We start from the raw sequence: 20,173 nt of genomic DNA on the forward strand, positions 1-20,173 counted from the left end.
GTTTCCAAAATGGGGTCACATATGGGGGAGCTCCAATGTTTAGACACAAAGGGGCTCTCCAAATGCGACATGGTTCCAATTTGTTAGCGGACACCATGTCACGTTTGGAGAGCTCCTGTGTGCCTAAACATTGGAGCTCCCCCACAAGTGACCTCATTTTGGAACCTAGACCCCTCAAGGCACCTATCTAGATGCATAGTGAGCACTTGGAACCCCTAGGTGCTTCACAAATTGATTTGTAAAAATGAAAAAGTATTTTCTTTTCCACTTTTTCATTTTTACGAATCAATTTGTGAAGCACCTGGGGGTTACAAGTGCTCACTATGCATCTAGATAGGTGCCTTGGGGGTTCTAGTTTCCAAAATGGGGTCACTTGTGGGGGAGCTCCAATGTTTAGGCACACAGGGGCTCTCCAAAAGCAACATGGTGTCCGCTAACAATTTGAGCCGATTTTCCTTTCAATTTGTTAGCGGACACCATGTCGCGTTTGGAGAGCCCCTGTGTGCCTAAACATTGGAGCTCCCCCACAAGTGACCCCATTTTGGAAACTAGACCTCCCAAGGCACCTATCTAGTGGCATAGTGAGCACTTGGAACCCCGAGGTGCTTCACAAATTGATTCATAAAAATTAAAAACTGGAAAAAAAAATACTTTTTCATTTTTACGGATTAATTTGTGAAGCACCTGGGTGTTCAAAATGCTCACCACCCATCTAGATAAGTTCCCAGGGGGGTCTAGTTTCCAAAATGGGGTCACTTGTGGGGGGTTTCCACTGTTTAGGCACATCAGGGGCTCTCCAAACGCAACATGGCGTCCGCTAATTATTCAAGCAAATTTTACAATTGAAAATTCAAATGGCGCTCCTTCCCTTCCGAGCCCTGCCGTGCGCCCAAACAGTGGTTTTTCCCCACATATGGGGTATCTGCGTGCCCAGGGGAAATTTCACAACAAATTTTGGGGTCCATTTTTTCCTGTTACCCCTGTGAAAATAAAAAAAATGGATCTAAAGTAACATTTTTGTGAAAAAAGTTAAACGTTAATTTTTTTCTTCCACATTCCAAAAATTCCTGTGAAGCACCTGAAGGGTTAATAAAGTTCTTGAATGTGGTTTTGAGCACCTTGAGGGGTGCAGTTTTTAGAATGGTGACACTTTTGGGTATTTTCTGTCATAAAGACCTCTCAAAGTGACTTCAAATGTGATGTGATCCCTAGAAAAATGGCTTTGTAAATTTTATTGGAAAAATGAGAAATCGCTGGTCAACTTTTAACCCTTGTAGCTCCATAACAAAAAAAAATTTTGGTTCCAAAATTGTGCTGATGTAAAGTAAACATGTGGGAAATGTTATTTATTAACTATTTTGTGTGACATATCTCTCTGATTTAAGGGCATAAAAATTCAAATTTTGAAAATTGCAAAATTTTCGCCAAATTTCCATTTTTTTCACAAATAAACGCAAGTGATATTGAAGAAATTTTACCGCAATCATGAAGTACAATATGTCACGAAAAAACAAACTCAGAATCAAGGGGGATCCGTTGAAGCGTTCCAGAGTAATTACCTCATAAAGTGACAGTGGTCTGAAATGTAAAAACTAGCCTGGTCATTAAGGTGCAAACCACCTTAGGTTGTTAAGGAATTAAACCACTAAACTAAAAACCTAAGTGTTTTTCCACCTTACAAACAATGCTGTGAAGACAAAATCCAAAACAAAAACCATTGTATCTCTTCTTCTTACATTACATAAACCCAACCACTCAGCCTGTGATCTCCACCTCCACCCTCTCTGTAACAGAGAAGGAGAACGATCATCACCAGCAATCAGCCCCTGCAATGAAGCAGAACTGAGAGCTCACTTCACGCTCAGGAGAGATCACTACAGCTCCTCCTTGTGGTTGGGGAGTTTGGACACTTTAGAGCACATTTCTCAAGTTACACACTATAGAAATGATCCCTGAAAGTATAGTCTTAACCTCTTCCTGCCCGTAATGTCCTCCGAGTGATAGGGCCCTGTGTGTAACATTAGGGAGACATTCACACCTGACACATAATGACCCTACAGAAGCGTCTATACTTGTATAATGGCCCCATAATCCTCCAGATCACAGATGTCTCTAGCCCTAATCTGCATATGTCACATCAATCAGTCAATGGGAAACTCTCTGAGCTTGTAGCTCCTCCTACATAATCTACATATCATGACAAGATGATCCACAACAACAAAAAAACCCTGTGGGTTCAAGGTGCTCACTACACATCTGGATAAGTTCCTTGAGGGGTGAAGTTTCCAAAATGGGGTCACTTGTGAGGGATTTCCACTCTTAATGCACATCAGGGGTTCTGCAAATGTGACATAGGGTCACCTATGTATTTCAGCCAATTTTGCGCTCCAAAAGTCAAACGGTGCTCCTTCCATTCCAAACCCTGCCGTGCACCCAAACAGTAGTTTTCCCCCACATATGGGGTATCGGAACACTCAGGTGAAATTGCAAAACAAATTCTATAGTCCATTTTCTCATGTTACCCTTGTGAAAATTAAACATTTGGAGCAAAACAACATTTTTGTGGAAACAATTTAAATGTTCATTTTTTTCCTTCCACATTCCTGGGTAGAGTCTGGAGGGTTAATAAACTTTTTGAATGTGCTTTTAAACCTTCTAACTTGTTATAAAAAAATATATATTTAAAAAATGATGCTGATGTAAAGCAGAGGTGGGAAATGTTATTTATTAACTATTTGTGTGATGTAACCATCTGGTTTAAGGGCATAAAAATCCAAGGTTTGAAAATTGTGACAATACCAAATTTATTGTCAATTTTTTGACATTTTCATAAATAAACACAAATCATAAGAGCCAAAATGTACCACTAACATGAAATATGTGTCACAAAATAACAATCTCAGAATCACTGGGATATATGGGAATGCTGACACTGGTCAGAACTGCAATATGAGACTCATTGTTCACTCTTTAACCCCTTTACAGCCCATGGCGTATTAATACGCGTCAGTGCCCTGGGCTTTAAGAGCCTGACCCGTATTAGTACGTCATCGTGATTGCGCGCGCACACAGGCTGTGCGGGCGCGATCGCCGCCGGGTGTCAGCTGATTGTCACAGCTGACACACGGTACTATGTGCAGGGAGCGGTCCCGCACCGCTCCCGGCACATTAACCCCCGCAATGCTGCGATCGAAGTCGATCGCAGCATTGTGGTGGCAAGGAGAGGTGATCGATATACTCACCTCCTCTTCCGGCCTCCAGCGCTGTCTGCCGCGGCTTCCCGGGTGTTGCCATGACGACCCGATGTCGTCATGACAACATCCGGGTCACCAGGCAGCAGGAACATTGTTTGGTCATGCGCAGTGCATGACCACACAATGTTCTCACTGTGCAGCGCTGACTGCCTGCATAGCACAGGGATGGTGCTCCATCCCTATGCTGTGCAGGCGATCAGAATAAAAAAAGTTAATGTCCCAGAGTGGGACAAAGTAAAAAAGTGTAAAAACTCTCAGAAAGTGAAAAAAAATGTAAAAAAAAATGTAAAAAAAATATTTAAAAAAAAATAAAAAAAATAATCCACCAAAAATAAAAATAAAATGTACCCATCAATAAATATTATTATGAAAAAAAAGCAAACAAAGAATAAAAGTACATATATTTGGTATCGCCGCGTCCGGAACGAACTGACCTATAAAACCCCCAGGTGCTTCACAAATTGATTCGTAAAAATGAAAAAGTGGAAAAAAAAAAACTTTTTAATTTTTACGAATCAATTTGTGAAGCACCTAGGGGTTTCAAGTGCTCACTATGCATCTAGATAGGTGCCTTGGGGGGTCTAGTTTCCAAAATGGGGTCACATATGGGGGAGCTCCAATGTTTAGACACACAGGGGCTCTCCAAATGCGACATGGTTCCAATTTGTTAGCGGACACCATGTCGCGTTTGGAGAGCCCCTGTGTGCCTAAACATTGGAGCTCCCCCACAAGTGACCCCATTTTGGAAACTAGACCCCCCAAGGCACCTATCTAGTGGCATAGTGAGCACTTGGAACCCCCAGGTGCTTCACAAATTGATTCATAAAAATGAAAAACTGGATAAAAAATACTTTTTCATTTTTACGGATTAATTTGTGAAGCACCTGGGTGTTCAAAATGCTCACCACCCATCTAGATAAGTTCCCAGGGGGGTCTAGTTTCCAAAATGGGGTCACTTGTGGGGGGTTTCCACTGTTTAGGCACATCAGGGGCTCTCCAAATGCAACATGGCGTCCGCTAATTATTCAAGCAAATTTTACAATTGAAAATTCAAATGGCGCTCCTTCCCTTCCGAGCCCTGCCGTGCGCCCAAACAGTGTTTTTTCCCCACATATGGGGTATCTGCGTGCCCAGGGGAAATTTCACAACAAATTTTGGGGTCCATTTTTTCCTGTTACCCCTGCGAAAATAAAAAAAAATGGGTCTAAATTAACATTTTTGTGAAAAAAGTTAAACGTTCATTTTTTTCTTCCACATTCCAAAAATTCCTGTGAAGCACCTGAAGGGTTAATAAAGTTCTTGAATGTGGTTTTGAGCACCTTGAGGGGTGCAGTTTTTAGAATGGTGTCACTTTTGGGTATTTTCTGTCATAAAGACCTCTCAAAGTGACTTCAAATGTGATGTGGTCCCTAGAAAAATGGCTTTGTAAATTTTATTGGAAAAATGAGAAATCGCTGGTCAACTTTTAACCCTTGTAGCTCCATAACAAAAAAAAATTTTGGTTCCAAAATTGTGCTGATGTAAAGTAAACATGTGGGAAATGTTATTTATTAACTATTTTGTGTGACATATCTCTCTGATTTAAGGGCATAAAAATTCAAATTTTGAAAATTGCAAAATTTTCGCCAAATTTCCGTTTTTTTCACAAATAAACGCAAGTGATATTGAAGAAATTTTACCGCAATCGTGAAGTACAATATGTCACGAAAAAACAAACTCAGAATCAAGGGGGATCCGTTGAAGCGTTCCAGAGTAATTACCTCATAAAGTGACAGTGGTCTGAAATGTAAAAACTAGCCTGGTCATTAAGGTGCAAACCACCTTAGGTTGTTAAGGAATTAAACCACTAAACTAAAAACCTAAGTGTTTTTCCACCTTACAAACAATGCTGTGAAGACAAAATCCAAAACAAAAACCATTGTATCTCTTCTTCTTACATTACATAAACCCAACCACTCAGCCTGTGATCTCCCCCTCCACCCTCTCTGTAACAGAGAAGGAGAACGATCATCACCAGCAATCAGCTCCTGCAATGAAGCAGAACTGAGAGCTCACTTCACGCTCAGGAGAGATCACTACAGCTCCTCCTTGTGGTTGGGGAGTTTGGACACTTTAGAGCACATTTCTCAAGTTACACACTATAGAAATGATCCCTGAAAGTATAGTCTTAACCTCTTCCTGCCCGTAATGTCCTCCGAGTGATAGGGCCCTGTGTGTAACATTAGGGAGACATTCACACCTGACACATAATGACCCTACAGAAGCGTCTATACTTGTATAATGGCCCCATAATCCTCCAGATCACAGATGTCTCTAGCCCTAATCTGCATATGTCACATCAATCAGTCAATGGGAAACTCTCTGAGCTTGTAGCTCCTCCTACATAATCTACATATCATGACAAGATGATCCACAACAACAAAAAAACCCTGTGGGTTCAAGGTGCTCACTACACATCTGGATAAGTTCCTTGAGGGGTGAAGTTTCCAAAATGGGGTCACTTGTGAGGGATTTCCACTCTTAATGCACATCAGGGGTTCTGCAAATGTGACATAGGGTCACCTATGTATTTCAGCCAATTTTGCGCTCCAAAAGTCAAACGGTGCTCCTTCCATTCCAAACCCTGCTGTGCACCCAAACAGTAGTTTTCCCCCACATATGGGGTATCGGAACACTCAGGTGAAATTGCAAAACAAATTCTATAGTCCATTTTCTCATGTTACCCTTGTGAAAATTAAACATTTGGAGCAAAACAACATTTTTGTGGAAACAATTTAAATGTTCATTTTTTTCCTTCCACATTCCTGGGTAGAGTCTGGAGGGTTAATAAACTTTTTGAATGTGCTTTTAAACCTTCTAACTTGTTATAAAAAAATATATATTTAAAAAATGATGCTGATGTAAAGCAGAGGTGGGAAATGTTATTTATTAACTATTTGTGTGATGTAACCATCTGGTTTAAGGGCATAAAAATCCAAGGTTTGAAAATTGTGACAATACCAAATTTATTGTCAATTTTTTGACATTTTCATAAATAAACACAAATCATAAGAGCCAAAATGTACCACTAACATGAAATATGTGTCACAAAATAACAATCTCAGAATCACTGGGATATATGGAAATGCTGACACTGGTCAGAACTGCAATATGAGACTCATTGTTCACTCTTTAACCCCTTTACAGCCCATGGCGTATTAATACGCGTCAGTGCCCTGGGCTTTAAGAGCCTGACCCGTATTAGTACGTCATCGTGATTGCGCGCGCACACAGGCTGTGCGGGCGCGATCGCCGCCGGGTGTCAGCTGATTGTCACAGCTGACACACGGTACTATGTGCAGGGAGCGGTCCCGCACCGCTCCCGGCACATTAACCCCCGCAATGCTGCGATCAAAGTCGATCGCAGCATTGTGGTGGCAAGGAGAGGTGATCGATATACTTACCTCCTCTTCCGGCCTCCAGCGCTGTCTGCCGCGGCTTCCCGGGTGTTGCCATGACGACCCGATGTCGTCATGACAACATCCGGGTCACCAGGCAGCAGGAACATTGTTTGGTCATGCGCAGTGCATGACCACACAATGTTCTCACTGTGCAGCGCTGACTGCCTGCATAGCACAGGGATGGTGCTCCATCCCTATGCTGTGCAGGCGACCAGAATAAAAAAAGTTAAAGTCCCAGAGTGGGATAAAGTAAAAAAGTGTAAAAACTCTCAGAAAGTGAAAAAAAATGTAAAAAAAAATGTAAAAAAAATATTTAAAAAAAAAAATAAAAAAAAGAATCCACCAAAAATAAAAATAAAATGTACCCATCAATAAATATTATTATGAAAAAAAAGCAAACAAAGAATAAAAGTACATATATTTGGTATCGCCGCGTCCGGAACGAACTGACCTATAAAACCCCCAGGTGCTTCACAAATTGATTCGTAAAAATGAAAAAGTGGAAAAAAAAAAACTTTTTAATTTTTACGAATCAATTTGTGATGCACCTAGGGGTTCCAAGTGCTCACTATGCATCTAGATAGGTGCCTTGGGGGGTCTAGTTTCCAAAATGGGGTCACATATGGGGGAGCTCCAATGTTTAGACACACAGGGGCTCTCCAAATGCGACATGGTTCCAATTTGTTAGCGGACACCATGTCGCGTTTGGAGAGCCCCTGTGTGCCTAAACATTGGAGCTCCCCCACAAGTGACCCCATTTTGGAAACTAGACCCCCCAAGGCACCTATCTAGTGGCATAGTGAGCACTTGGAACCCCCAGGTGCTTCACAAATTGATTCATAAAAATGAAAAACTGGAAAAAAAAATACTTTTTCATTTTTACGGATAAATTTGTGAAGCACCTGGGTGTTCAAAATGCTCACCACCCATCTAGATAAGTTCCCAGGGGGGTCTAGTTTCCAAAATGGGGTCACTTGTGGGGGGTTTCCACTGTTTAGGCACATCAGGGGCTCTCCAAACGCAACATGGCGTCCGCTAATTATTCAAGCAAATTTTACAATTGAAAATTCAAATGGCGCTCCTTCCCTTCCGAGACCTGCCGTGCGCCCAAACAGTGGTTTTTCCCCACATATGGGGTATCTGCGTGCCCAGGGGAAATTTCACAACAAATTTTGGGGTCCATTTTTTCCTGTTACCCCTGCGAAAATAAAAAAAATGGATCTAAAGTAACATTTTTGTGAAAAAAGTTAAATGTTCATTTTTTTCTTCCACATTCCAAAAATTCCTGTGAAGCACCTGAAGGGTTAATAGAGTTCTTGAATGTGGTTTTGAGCACCTTGAGGGGTGCAGTTTTTAGAATGGTGACACTTTTGGGTATTTTCTGTCATAAAGACCTCTCAAAGTGACTTCAAATGTGATGTGATCCCTAGAAAAATGGCTTTGTAAATTTTATTGGAAAAATGAGAAATCGCTGGTCAACTTTTAACCCTTGTAGCTCCATAACAAAAAAAAATTTTGGTTCCAAAATTGTGCTGATGTAAAGTAAACATGTGGGAAATGTTATTTATTAACTATTTTGTGTGACATATCTCTCTGATTTAAGGGCATAAAAATTCAAATTTTGAAAATTGCAAAATTTTCGCCAAATTTCCGTTTTTTTCACAAATAAACGCAAGTGATATTGAAGAAATTTTACCGCAATCATGAAGTACAATATGTCACGAAAAAACAAACTCAGAATCAAGGGGGATCCGTTGAAGCGTTCCAGAGTAATTACCTCATAAAGTGACAGTGGTCTGAAATGTAAAAACTAGCCTGGTCATTAAGGTGCAAACCACCTTAGGTTGTTAAGGAATTAAACCACTAAACTAAAAACCTAAGTGTTTTTCCACCTTACAAACAATGCTGTGAAGACAAAATCCAAAACAAAAACCATTGTATCTCTTCTTCTTACATTACATAAACCCAACCACTCAGCCTGTGATCTCCACCTCCACCCTCTCTGTAACAGAGAAGGAGAACGATCATCACCAGCAATCAGCCCCTGCAATGAAGCAGAACTGAGAGCTCACTTCACGCTCAGGAGAGATCACTACAGCTCCTCCTTGTGGTTGGGGAGTTTGGACACTTTAGAGCACATTTCTCAAGTTACACACTATAGAAATGATCCCTGAAAGTATAGTCTTAACCTCTTCCTGCCCGTAATGTCCTCCGAGTGATAGGGCCCTGTGTGTAACATTAGGGAGACATTCACACCTGACACATAATGACCCTACAGAAGCGTCTATACTTGTATAATGGCCCCATAATCCTCCAGATCACAGATGTCTCTAGCCCTAATCTGCATATGTCACATCAATCAGTCAATGGGAAACTCTCTGAGCTTGTAGCTCCTCCTACATAATCTACATATCATGACAAGATGATCCACAACAACAAAAAAACCCTGTGGGTTCAAGGTGCTCACTACACATCTGGATAAGTTCCTTGAGGGGTGAAGTTTCCAAAATGGGGTCACTTGTGAGGGATTTCCACTCTTAATGCACATCAGGGGTTCTGCAAATGTGACATAGGGTCACCTATGTATTTCAGCCAATTTTGCGCTCCAAAAGTCAAACGGTGCTCCTTCCATTCCAAACCCTGCCGTGCACCCAAACAGTAGTTTTCCCCCACATATGGGGTATCGGAACACTCAGGTGAAATTGCAAAACAAATTCTATAGTCCATTTTCTCATGTTACCCTTGTGAAAATTAAACATTTGGAGCAAAACAACATTTTTGTGGAAACAATTTAAATGTTCATTTTTTTCCTTCCACATTCCTGGGTAGAGTCTGGAGGGTTAATAAACTTTTTGAATGTGCTTTTAAACCTTCTAACTTGTTATAAAAAAATATATATTTAAAAAATGATGCTGATGTAAAGCAGAGGTGGGAAATGTTATTTATTAACTATTTGTGTGATGTAACCATCTGGTTTAAGGGCATAAAAATCCAAGGTTTGAAAATTGTGACAATACCAAATTTATTGTCAATTTTTTGACATTTTCATAAATAAACACAAATCATAAGAGCCAAAATGTACCACTAACATGAAATATGTGTCACAAAATAACAATCTCAGAATCACTGGGATATATGGGAATGCTGACACTGGTCAGAACTGCAATATGAGACTCATTGTTCACTCTTTAACCCCTTTACAGCCCATGGCGTATTAATACGCGTCAGTGCCCTGGGCTTTAAGAGCCTGACCCGTATTAGTACGTCATCGTGATTGCGCGCGCACACAGGCTGTGCGGGCGCGATCGCCGCCGGGTGTCAGCTGATTGTCACAGCTGACACACGGTACTATGTGCAGGGAGCGGTCCCGCACCGCTCCCGGCACATTAACCCCCGCAATGCTGCGATCGAAGTCGATCGCAGCATTGTGGTGGCAAGGAGAGGTGATCGATATACTCACCTCCTCTTCCGGCCTCCAGCGCTGTCTGCCGCGGCTTCCCGGGTGTTGCCATGACGACCCGATGTCGTCATGACAACATCCGGGTCACCAGGCAGCAGGAACATTGTTTGGTCATGCGCAGTGCATGACCACACAATGTTCTCACTGTGCAGCGCTGACTGCCTGCATAGCACAGGGATGGTGCTCCATCCCTATGCTGTGCAGGCGACCAGAATAAAAAAAGTTAAAGTCCCAGAGTGGGATAAAGTAAAAAAGTGTAAAAACTCTCAGAAAGTGAAAAAAAATGTAAAAAAAAATGTAAAAAAAATATTTAAAAAAAAAAATAAAAAAAAGAATCCACCAAAAATAAAAATAAAATGTACCCATCAATAAATATTATTATGAAAAAAAAGCAAACAAAGAATAAAAGTACATATATTTGGTATCGCCGCGTCCGGAACGAACTGACCTATAAAACCCCCAGGTGCTTCACAAATTGATTCGTAAAAATGAAAAAGTGGAAAAAAAAAACTTTTTAATTTTTACGAATCAATTTGTGATGCACCTAGGGGTTCCAAGTGCTCACTATGCATCTAGATAGGTGCCTTGGGGGGTCTAGTTTCCAAAATGGGGTCACATATGGGGGAGCTCCAATGTTTAGACACACAGGGGCTCTCCAAATGCGACATGGTTCCAATTTGTTAGCGGACACCATGTCGCGTTTGGAGAGCCCCTGTGTGCCTAAACATTGGAGCTCCCCCACAAGTGACCCCATTTTGGAAACTAGACCCCCCAAGGCACCTATCTAGTGGCATAGTGAGCACTTGGAACCCCCAGGTGCTTCACAAATTGATTCATAAAAATGAAAAACTGGAAAAAAAAATACTTTTTCATTTTTACGGATAAATTTGTGAAGCACCTGGGTGTTCAAAATGCTCACCACCCATCTAGATAAGTTCCCAGGGGGGTCTAGTTTCCAAAATGGGGTCACTTGTGGGGGGTTTCCACTGTTTAGGCACATCAGGGGCTCTCCAAACGCAACATGGCGTCCGCTAATTATTCAAGCAAATTTTACAATTGAAAATTCAAATGGCGCTCCTTCCCTTCCGAGACCTGCCGTGCGCCCAAACAGTGGTTTTTCCCCACATATGGGGTATCTGCGTGCCCAGGGGAAATTTCACAACAAATTTTGGGGTCCATTTTTTCCTGTTACCCCTGCGAAAATAAAAAAAATGGATCTAAAGTAACATTTTTGTGAAAAAAGTTAAATGTTCATTTTTTTCTTCCACATTCCAAAAATTCCTGTGAAGCACCTGAAGGGTTAATAGAGTTCTTGAATGTGGTTTTGAGCACCTTGAGGGGTGCAGTTTTTAGAATGGTGACACTTTTGGGTATTTTCTGTCATAAAGACCTCTCAAAGTGACTTCAAATGTGATGTGATCCCTAGAAAAATGGCTTTGTAAATTTTATTGGAAAAATGAGAAATCGCTGGTCAACTTTTAACCCTTGTAGCTCCATAACAAAAAAAAATTTTGGTTCCAAAATTGTGCTGATGTAAAGTAAACATGTGGGAAATGTTATTTATTAACTATTTTGTGTGACATATCTCTCTGATTTAAGGGCATAAAAATTCAAATTTTGAAAATTGCAAAATTTTCGCCAAATTTCCGTTTTTTTCACAAATAAACGCAAGTGATATTGAAGAAATTTTACCGCAATCATGAAGTACAATATGTCACGAAAAAACAAACTCAGAATCAAGGGGGATCCGTTGAAGCGTTCCAGAGTAATTACCTCATAAAGTGACAGTGGTCTGAAATGTAAAAACTAGCCTGGTCATTAAGGTGCAAACCACCTTAGGTTGTTAAGGAATTAAACCACTAAACTAAAAACCTAAGTGTTTTTCCACCTTACAAACAATGCTGTGAAGACAAAATCCAAAACAAAAACCATTGTATCTCTTCTTCTTACATTACATAAACCCAACCACTCAGCCTGTGATCTCCACCTCCACCCTCTCTGTAACAGAGAAGGAGAACGATCATCACCAGCAATCAGCCCCTGCAATGAAGCAGAACTGAGAGCTCACTTCACGCTCAGGAGAGATCACTACAGCTCCTCCTTGTGGTTGGGGAGTTTGGACACTTTAGAGCACATTTCTCAAGTTACACACTATAGAAATGATCCCTGAAAGTATAGTCTTAACCTCTTCCTGCCCGTAATGTCCTCCGAGTGATAGGGCCCTGTGTGTAACATTAGGGAGACATTCACACCTGACACATAATGACCCTACAGAAGCGTCTATACTTGTATAATGGCCCCATAATCCTCCAGATCACAGATGTCTCTAGCCCTAATCTGCATATGTCACATCAATCAGTCAATGGGAAACTCTCTGAGCTTGTAGCTCCTCCTACATAATCTACATATCATGACAAGATGATCCACAACAACAAAAAAACCCTGTGGGTTCAAGGTGCTCACTACACATCTGGATAAGTTCCTTGAGGGGTGAAGTTTCCAAAATGGGGTCACTTGTGAGGGATTTCCACTCTTAATGCACATCAGGGGTTCTGCAAATGTGACATAGGGTCACCTATGTATTTCAGCCAATTTTGCGCTCCAAAAGTCAAACGGTGCTCCTTCCATTCCAAACCCTGCCGTGCACCCAAACAGTAGTTTTCCCCCACATATGGGGTATCGGAACACTCAGGTGAAATTGCAAAACAAATTCTATAGTCCATTTTCTCATGTTACCCTTGTGAAAATTAAACATTTGGAGCAAAACAACATTTTTGTGGAAACAATTTAAATGTTCATTTTTTTCCTTCCACATTCCTGGGTAGAGTCTGGAGGGTTAATAAACTTTTTGAATGTGCTTTTAAACCTTCTAACTTGTTATAAAAAAATATATATTTAAAAAATGATGCTGATGTAAAGCAGAGGTGGGAAATGTTATTTATTAACTATTTGTGTGATGTAACCATCTGGTTTAAGGGCATAAAAATCCAAGGTTTGAAAATTGTGACAATACCAAATTTATTGTCAATTTTTTGACATTTTCATAAATAAACACAAATCATAAGAGCCAAAATGTACCACTAACATGAAATATGTGTCACAAAATAACAATCTCAGAATCACTGGGATATATGGGAATGCTGACACTGGTCAGAACTGCAATATGAGACTCATTGTTCACTCTTTAACCCCTTTACAGCCCATGGCGTATTAATACGCGTCAGTGCCCTGGGCTTTAAGAGCCTGACCCGTATTAGTACGTCATCGTGATTGCGCGCGCACACAGGCTGTGCGGGCGCGATCGCCGCCGGGTGTCAGCTGATTGTCACAGCTGACACACGGTACTATGTGCAGGGAGCGGTCCCGCACCGCTCCCGGCACATTAACCCCCGCAATGCTGCGATCGAAGTCGATCGCAGCATTGTGGTGGCAAGGAGAGGTGATCGATATACTCACCTCCTCTTCCGGCCTCCAGCGCTGTCTGCCGCGGCTTCCCGGGTGTTGCCATGACGACCCGATGTCGTCATGACAACATCCGGGTCACCAGGCAGCAGGAACATTGTTTGGTCATGCGCAGTGCATGACCACACAATGTTCTCACTGTGCAGCGCTGACTGCCTGCATAGCACAGGGATGGTGCTCCATCCCTATGCTGTGCAGGCGACCAGAATAAAAAAAGTTAAAGTCCCAGAGTGGGATAAAGTAAAAAAGTGTAAAAACTCTCAGAAAGTGAAAAAAAATGTAAAAAAAAATGTAAAAAAAATATTTAAAAAAAAAAATAAAAAAAAGAATCCACCAAAAATAAAAATAAAATGTACCCATCAATAAATATTATTATGAAAAAAAAGCAAACAAAGAATAAAAGTACATATATTTGGTATCGCCGCGTCCGGAACGAACTGACCTATAAAACCCCCAGGTGCTTCACAAATTGATTCGTAAAAATGAAAAAGTGGAAAAAAAAAACTTTTTAATTTTTACGAATCAATTTGTGATGCACCTAGGGGTTCCAAGTGCTCACTATGCATCTAGATAGGTGCCTTGGGGGGTCTAGTTTCCAAAATGGGGTCACATATGGGGGAGCTCCAATGTTTAGACACACAGGGGCTCTCCAAATGCGACATGGTTCCAATTTGTTAGCGGACACCATGTCGCGTTTGGAGAGCCCCTGTGTGCCTAAACATTGGAGCTCCCCCACAAGTGACCCCATTTTGGAAACTAGACCCCCCAAGGCACCTATCTAGTGGCATAGTGAGCACTTGGAACCCCCAGGTGCTTCACAAATTGATTCATAAAAATGAAAAACTGGAAAAAAAAATACTTTTTCATTTTTACGGATAAATTTGTGAAGCACCTGGGTGTTCAAAATGCTCACCACCCATCTAGATAAGTTCCCAGGGGGGTCTAGTTTCCAAAATGGGGTCACTTGTGGGGGGTTTCCACTGTTTAGGCACATCAGGGGCTCTCCAAACGCAACATGGCGTCCGCTAATTATTCAAGCAAATTTTACAATTGAAAATTCAAATGGCGCTCCTTCCCTTCCGAGACCTGCCGTGCGCCCAAACAGTGGTTTTTCCCCACATATGGGGTATCTGCGTGCCCAGGGGAAATTTCACAACAAATTTTGGGGTCCATTTTTTCCTGTTACCCCTGCGAAAATAAAAAAAATGGATCTAAAGTAACATTTTTGTGAAAAAAGTTAAATGTTCATTTTTTTCTTCCACATTCCAAAAATTCCTGTGAAGCACCTGAAGGGTTAATAGAGTTCTTGAATGTGGTTTTGAGCACCTTGAGGGGTGCAGTTTTTAGAATGGTGACACTTTTGGGTATTTTCTGTCATAAAGACCTCTCAAAGTGACTTCAAATGTGATGTGATCCCTAGAAAAATGGCTTTGTAAATTTTATTGGAAAAATGAGAAATCGCTGGTCAACTTTTAACCCTTGTAGCTCCATAACAAAAAAAAATTTTGGTTCCAAAATTGTGCTGATGTAAAGTAAACATGTGGGAAATGTTATTTATTAACTATTTTGTGTGACATATCTCTCTGATTTAAGGGCATAAAAATTCAAATTTTGAAAATTGCAAAATTTTCGCCAAATTTCCGTTTTTTTCACAAATAAACGCAAGTGATATTGAAGAAATTTTACCGCAATCATGAAGTACAATATGTCACGAAAAAACAAACTCAGAATCAAGGGGGATCCGTTGAAGCGTTCCAGAGTAATTACCTCATAAAGTGACAGTGGTCTGAAATGTAAAAACTAGCCTGGTCATTAAGGTGCAAACCACCTTAGGTTGTTAAGGAATTAAACCACTAAACTAAAAACCTAAGTGTTTTTCCACCTTACAAACAATGCTGTGAAGACAAAATCCAAAACAAAAACCATTGTATCTCTTCTTCTTACATTACATAAACCCAACCACTCAGCCTGTGATCTCCACCTCCACCCTCTCTGTAACAGAGAAGGAGAACGATCATCACCAGCAATCAGCCCCTGCAATGAAGCAGAACTGAGAGCTCACTTCACGCTCAGGAGAGATCACTACAGCTCCTCCTTGTGGTTGGGGAGTTTGGACACTTTAGAGCACATTTCTCAAGTTACACACTATAGAAATGATCCCTGAAAGTATAGTCTTAACCTCTTCCTGCCCGTAATGTCCTCCGAGTGATAGGGCCCTGTGTGTAACATTAGGGAGACATTCACACCTGACACATAATGACCCTACAGAAGCGTCTATACTTGTATAATGGCCCCATAATCCTCCAGATCACAGATGTCTCTAGCCCTAATCTGCATATGTCACATCAATCAGTCAATGGGAAACTCTCTGAGCTTGTAGCTCCTCCTACATAATCTACATATCATGACAAGATGATCCACAACAACAAAAAAACCCTGTGGGTTCAAGGTGCTCACTACACATCTGGATAAGTTCCTTGAGGGGTGAAGTTTCCAAAATGGGGTCACTTGTGAGGGATTTCCACTCTTAATGCACATCAGGGGTTCTGCAAATGTGACATAGGGTCACCTATGTATTTCAGCCAATTTTGCGCTCCAAAAGTCAAACGGTGCTCCTTCCATTCCAAACCCTGCCGTGCACCCAAACAGTAGTTTTCCCCCACATATGGGGTATCGGAACACTCAGGTGAAATTGCAAAACAAATTCTATAGTCCATTTTCTCATGTTACCCTTGTGAAAATTAAACATTTGGAGCAAAACAACATTTTTGTGGAAACAATTTAAATGTTCATTTTTTTCCTTCCACATTCCTGGGTAGAGTCTGGAGGGTTAATAAACTTTTTGAATGTGCTTTTAAACCTTCTAACTTGTTATAAAAAAATATATATTTAAAAAATGATGCTGATGTAAAGCAGAGGTGGGAAATGTTATTTATTAACTATTTGTGTGATGTAACCATCTGGTTTAAGGGCATAAAAATCCAAGGTTTGAAAATTGTGACAATACCAAATTTATTGTCAATTTTTTGACATTTTCATAAATAAACACAAATCATAAGAGCCAAAATGTACCACTAACATGAAATATGTGTCACAAAATAACAATCTCAGAATCACTGGGATATATGGGAATGCTGACACTGGTCAGAACTGCAATATGAGACTCATTGTTCACTCTTTAACCCCTTTACAGCCCATGGCGTATTAATACGCGTCAGTGCCCTGGGCTTTAAGAGCCTGACCCGTATTAGTACGTCATCGTGATTGCGCGCGCACACAGGCTGTGCGGGCGCGATCGCCGCCGGGTGTCAGCTGATTGTCACAGCTGACACACGGTACTATGTGCAGGGAGCGGTCCCGCACCGCTCCCGGCACATTAACCCCCGCAATGCTGCGATCGAAGTCGATCGCAGCATTGTGGTGGCAAGGAGAGGTGATCGATATACTCACCTCCTCTTCCGGCCTCCAGCGCTGTCTGCCGCGGCTTCCCGGGTGTTGCCATGACGACCCGATGTCGTCATGACAACATCCGGGTCACCAGGCAGCAGGAACATTGTTTGGTCATGCGCAGTGCATGACCACACAATGTTCTCACTGTGCAGCGCTGACTGCCTGCATAGCACAGGGATGGTGCTCCATCCCTATGCTGTGCAGGCGATCAGAATAAAAAAAGTTAATGTCCCAGAGTGGGACAAAGTAAAAAAGTGTAAAAACTCTCAGAAAGTGAAAAAAAAATGTAAAAAAAAATGTAAAAAAAATATTTAAAAAAAAATAAAAAAAATAATCCACCAAAAATAAAAATAAAATGTACCCATCAATAAATATTATTATGAAAAAAAAGCAAACAAAGAATAAAAGTACATATATTTGGTATCGCCGCGTCCGGAACGAACTGACCTATAAAACCCCCAGGTGCTTCACAAATTGATTCGTAAAAATGAAAAAGTGGAAAAAAAAAAACTTTTTAATTTTTACGAATCAATTTGTGACGCACCTAGGGGTTTCAAGTGCTCACTATGCATCTAGATAGGTGCCTTGGGGGGTCTAGTTTCCAAAATGGGGTCACATATGGGGGAGCTCCAATGTTTAGACACACAGGGGCTCTCCAAATGCGACATGGTTCCAATTTGTTAGCGGACACCATGTCGCGTTTGGAGAGCCCCTGTGTGCCTAAACATTGGAGCTCCCCCAGAAGTGACCCCATTTTGGAAACTAGACCCCCCAAGGCACCTATCTAGTGGCATAGTGAGCACTTGGAACCCCCAGGTGCTTCACAAATTGATTCATAAAAATGAAAAACTGGATAAAAAATACTTTTTCATTTTTACGGATTAATTTATGAAGCACCTGGGTGTTCAAAATGCTCACCACCCATCTAGATAAGTTCCCAGGGGGGTCTAGTTTCCAAAATGGGGTCACTTGTGGGGGGTTTCCACTGTTTAGGCACATCAGGGGCTCTCCAAATGCAACATGGCGTCCGCTAATTATTCAAGCAAATTTTACAATTGAAAATTCAAATGGCGCTCCTTCCCTTCCGAGCCCTGCCGTGCGCCCAAACAGTGGTTTTTCCCCACATATGGGGTATCTGCGTGCCCAGGGGAAATTTCACAACAAATTTTGGGGTCCATTTTTTCCTGTTACCCCTGCGAAAATAAAAAAAATGGATCTAAAGTAACATTTTTGTGAAAAAAAGTTAAACGTTCATTTTTTTCTTCCACATTCCAAAAATTCCTGTGAAGCACCTGAAGGGTTAATAGAGTTCTTGAATGTGGTTTTGAGCACCTTGAGGGGTGCAGTTTTTAGAATGGTGACACTTTTGGGTATTTTCTGTCATAAAGACCTCTCAAAGTGACTTCAAATGTGATGTGATCCCTAGAAAAATGGCTTTGTAAATTTTATTGGAAAAATGAGAAATCGCTGGTCAACTTTTAACCCTTGTAGCTCCATAACAAAAAAAAATTTTGGTTCCAAAATTGTGCTGATGTAAAGTAAACATGTGGGAAATGTTATTTATTAACTATTTTGTGTGACATATCTCTCTGATTTAAGGGCATAAAAATTCAAATTTTGAAAATTGCAAAATTTTCGCCAAATTTCCGTTTTTTTCACAAATAAACGCAAGTGATATTGAAGAAATTTTACCGCAATCATGAAGTACAATATGTCACGAAAAAACAAACTCAGAATCAAGGGGGATCCGTTGAAGCGTTCCAGAGTAATTACCTCATAAAGTGACAGTGGTCTGAAATGTAAAAACTAGCCTGGTCATTAAGGTGCAAACCACCTTAGGTTGTTAAGGAATTAAACCACTAAACTAAAAACCTAAGTGTTTTTCCACCTTACAAACAATGCTGTGAAGACAAAATCCAAAACAAAAACCATTGTATCTCTTCTTCTTACATTACATAAACCCAACCACTCAGCCTGTGATCTCCCCCTCCACCCTCTCTGTAACAGAGAAGGAGAACGATCATCACCAGCAATCAGCTCCTGCAATGAAGCAGAACTGAGAGCTCACTTCACGCTCAGGAGAGATCACTACAGCTCCTCCTTGTGGTTGGGGAGTTTGGACACTTTAGAGCACATTTCTCAAGTTACACACTATAGAAATGATCCCTGAAAGTATAGTCTTAACCTCTTCCTGCCCGTAATGTCCTCCGAGTGATAGGGCCCTGTGTGTAACATTAGGGAGACATTCACACCTGACACATAATGACCCTACAGAAGCGTCTATACTTGTATAATGGCCCCATAATCCTCCAGATCACAGATGTCTCTAGCCCTAATCTGCATATGTCACATCAATCAGTCAATGGGAAACTCTCTGAGCTTGTAGCTCCTCCTACATAATCTACATATCATGACAAGATGATCCACAACAACAAAAAAACCCTGTGGGTTCAAGGTGCTCACTACACATCTGTATAAGTTCCTTGAGGGGTGAAGTTTCCAAAATGGGGTCACTTGTGAGGGATTTCCACTCTTAATGCACATCAGGGGTTCTGCAAATGTGACATAGGGTCACCTATGTATTTCAGCCAATTTTGCGCTCCAAAAGTCAAACGGTGCTCCTTCCATTCCAAACCCTGCCGTGCACCCAAACAGTAGTTTTCCCCCACATATGGGGTATCGGAACACTCAGGTGAAATTGCAAAACAAATTCTATAGTCCATTTTCTCATGTTACCCTTGTGAAAATTAAACATTTGGAGCAAAACAACATTTTTGTGGAAACAATTTAAATGTTCATTTTTTTCCTTCCACATTCCTGGGTAGAGTCTGGAGGGTTAATAAACTTTTTGAATGTGCTTTTAAACCTTCTAACTTGTTATAAAAAAAATATATATTTAAAAAATGATGCTGATGTAAAGCAGAGGTGGGAAATGTTATTTATTAACTATTTGTGTGATGTAACCATCTGGTTTAAGGGCATAAAAATCCAAGGTTTGAAAATTGTGACAATACCAAATTTATTGTCAATTTTTTGACATTTTCATAAATAAACACAAATCATAAGAGCCAAAATGTACCACTAACATGAAATATGTGTCACAAAAT

At 40.9% G+C, this 20,173-nt stretch overlaps 6 non-coding genes across 6 annotated transcripts; all 6 read right to left on the reverse strand.

The window, feature by feature from the left end:
• Nucleotides 1-1,750: 1,750 nt before the first annotated feature.
• Nucleotides 1,751-1,968, reverse strand: LOC141253307 (small nucleolar RNA U3). Its single transcript, XR_012314401.1, has one exon. It is a non-coding gene; the product is annotated as a small nucleolar RNA U3 (small nucleolar RNA).
• A 3,237-nt stretch (nucleotides 1,969-5,205) lies between these two features.
• LOC141257017 (small nucleolar RNA U3) lies at nucleotides 5,206-5,423 on the reverse strand. The gene has a single exon (XR_012317954.1). It is a non-coding gene; the product is annotated as a small nucleolar RNA U3 (small nucleolar RNA).
• Nucleotides 5,424-8,662: 3,239 nt separating this feature from the next.
• On the reverse strand, nucleotides 8,663-8,880 carry LOC141253319 (small nucleolar RNA U3). Its single transcript, XR_012314412.1, has one exon. It is a non-coding gene; the product is annotated as a small nucleolar RNA U3 (small nucleolar RNA).
• A 3,238-nt stretch (nucleotides 8,881-12,118) lies between these two features.
• LOC141253330 (small nucleolar RNA U3) lies at nucleotides 12,119-12,336 on the reverse strand. The gene has a single exon (XR_012314423.1). It is a non-coding gene; the product is annotated as a small nucleolar RNA U3 (small nucleolar RNA).
• A 3,238-nt stretch (nucleotides 12,337-15,574) lies between these two features.
• LOC141253342 (small nucleolar RNA U3) lies at nucleotides 15,575-15,792 on the reverse strand. Its single transcript, XR_012314434.1, has one exon. It is a non-coding gene; the product is annotated as a small nucleolar RNA U3 (small nucleolar RNA).
• Nucleotides 15,793-19,030: 3,238 nt separating this feature from the next.
• LOC141257028 (small nucleolar RNA U3) lies at nucleotides 19,031-19,248 on the reverse strand. Its single transcript, XR_012317965.1, has one exon. It is a non-coding gene; the product is annotated as a small nucleolar RNA U3 (small nucleolar RNA).
• Between the last annotated feature and the right edge of the window lie 925 nt (nucleotides 19,249-20,173).

Source organism: Phyllobates terribilis, unplaced genomic scaffold (assembly GCF_046119375.1).
Source record: "Phyllobates terribilis strain yellow unplaced genomic scaffold, ASM4611937v1 Scaffold_2__4_contigs__length_985480577, whole genome shotgun sequence".
Taxonomy (NCBI): domain Eukaryota; kingdom Metazoa; phylum Chordata; class Amphibia; order Anura; family Dendrobatidae; genus Phyllobates; species Phyllobates terribilis.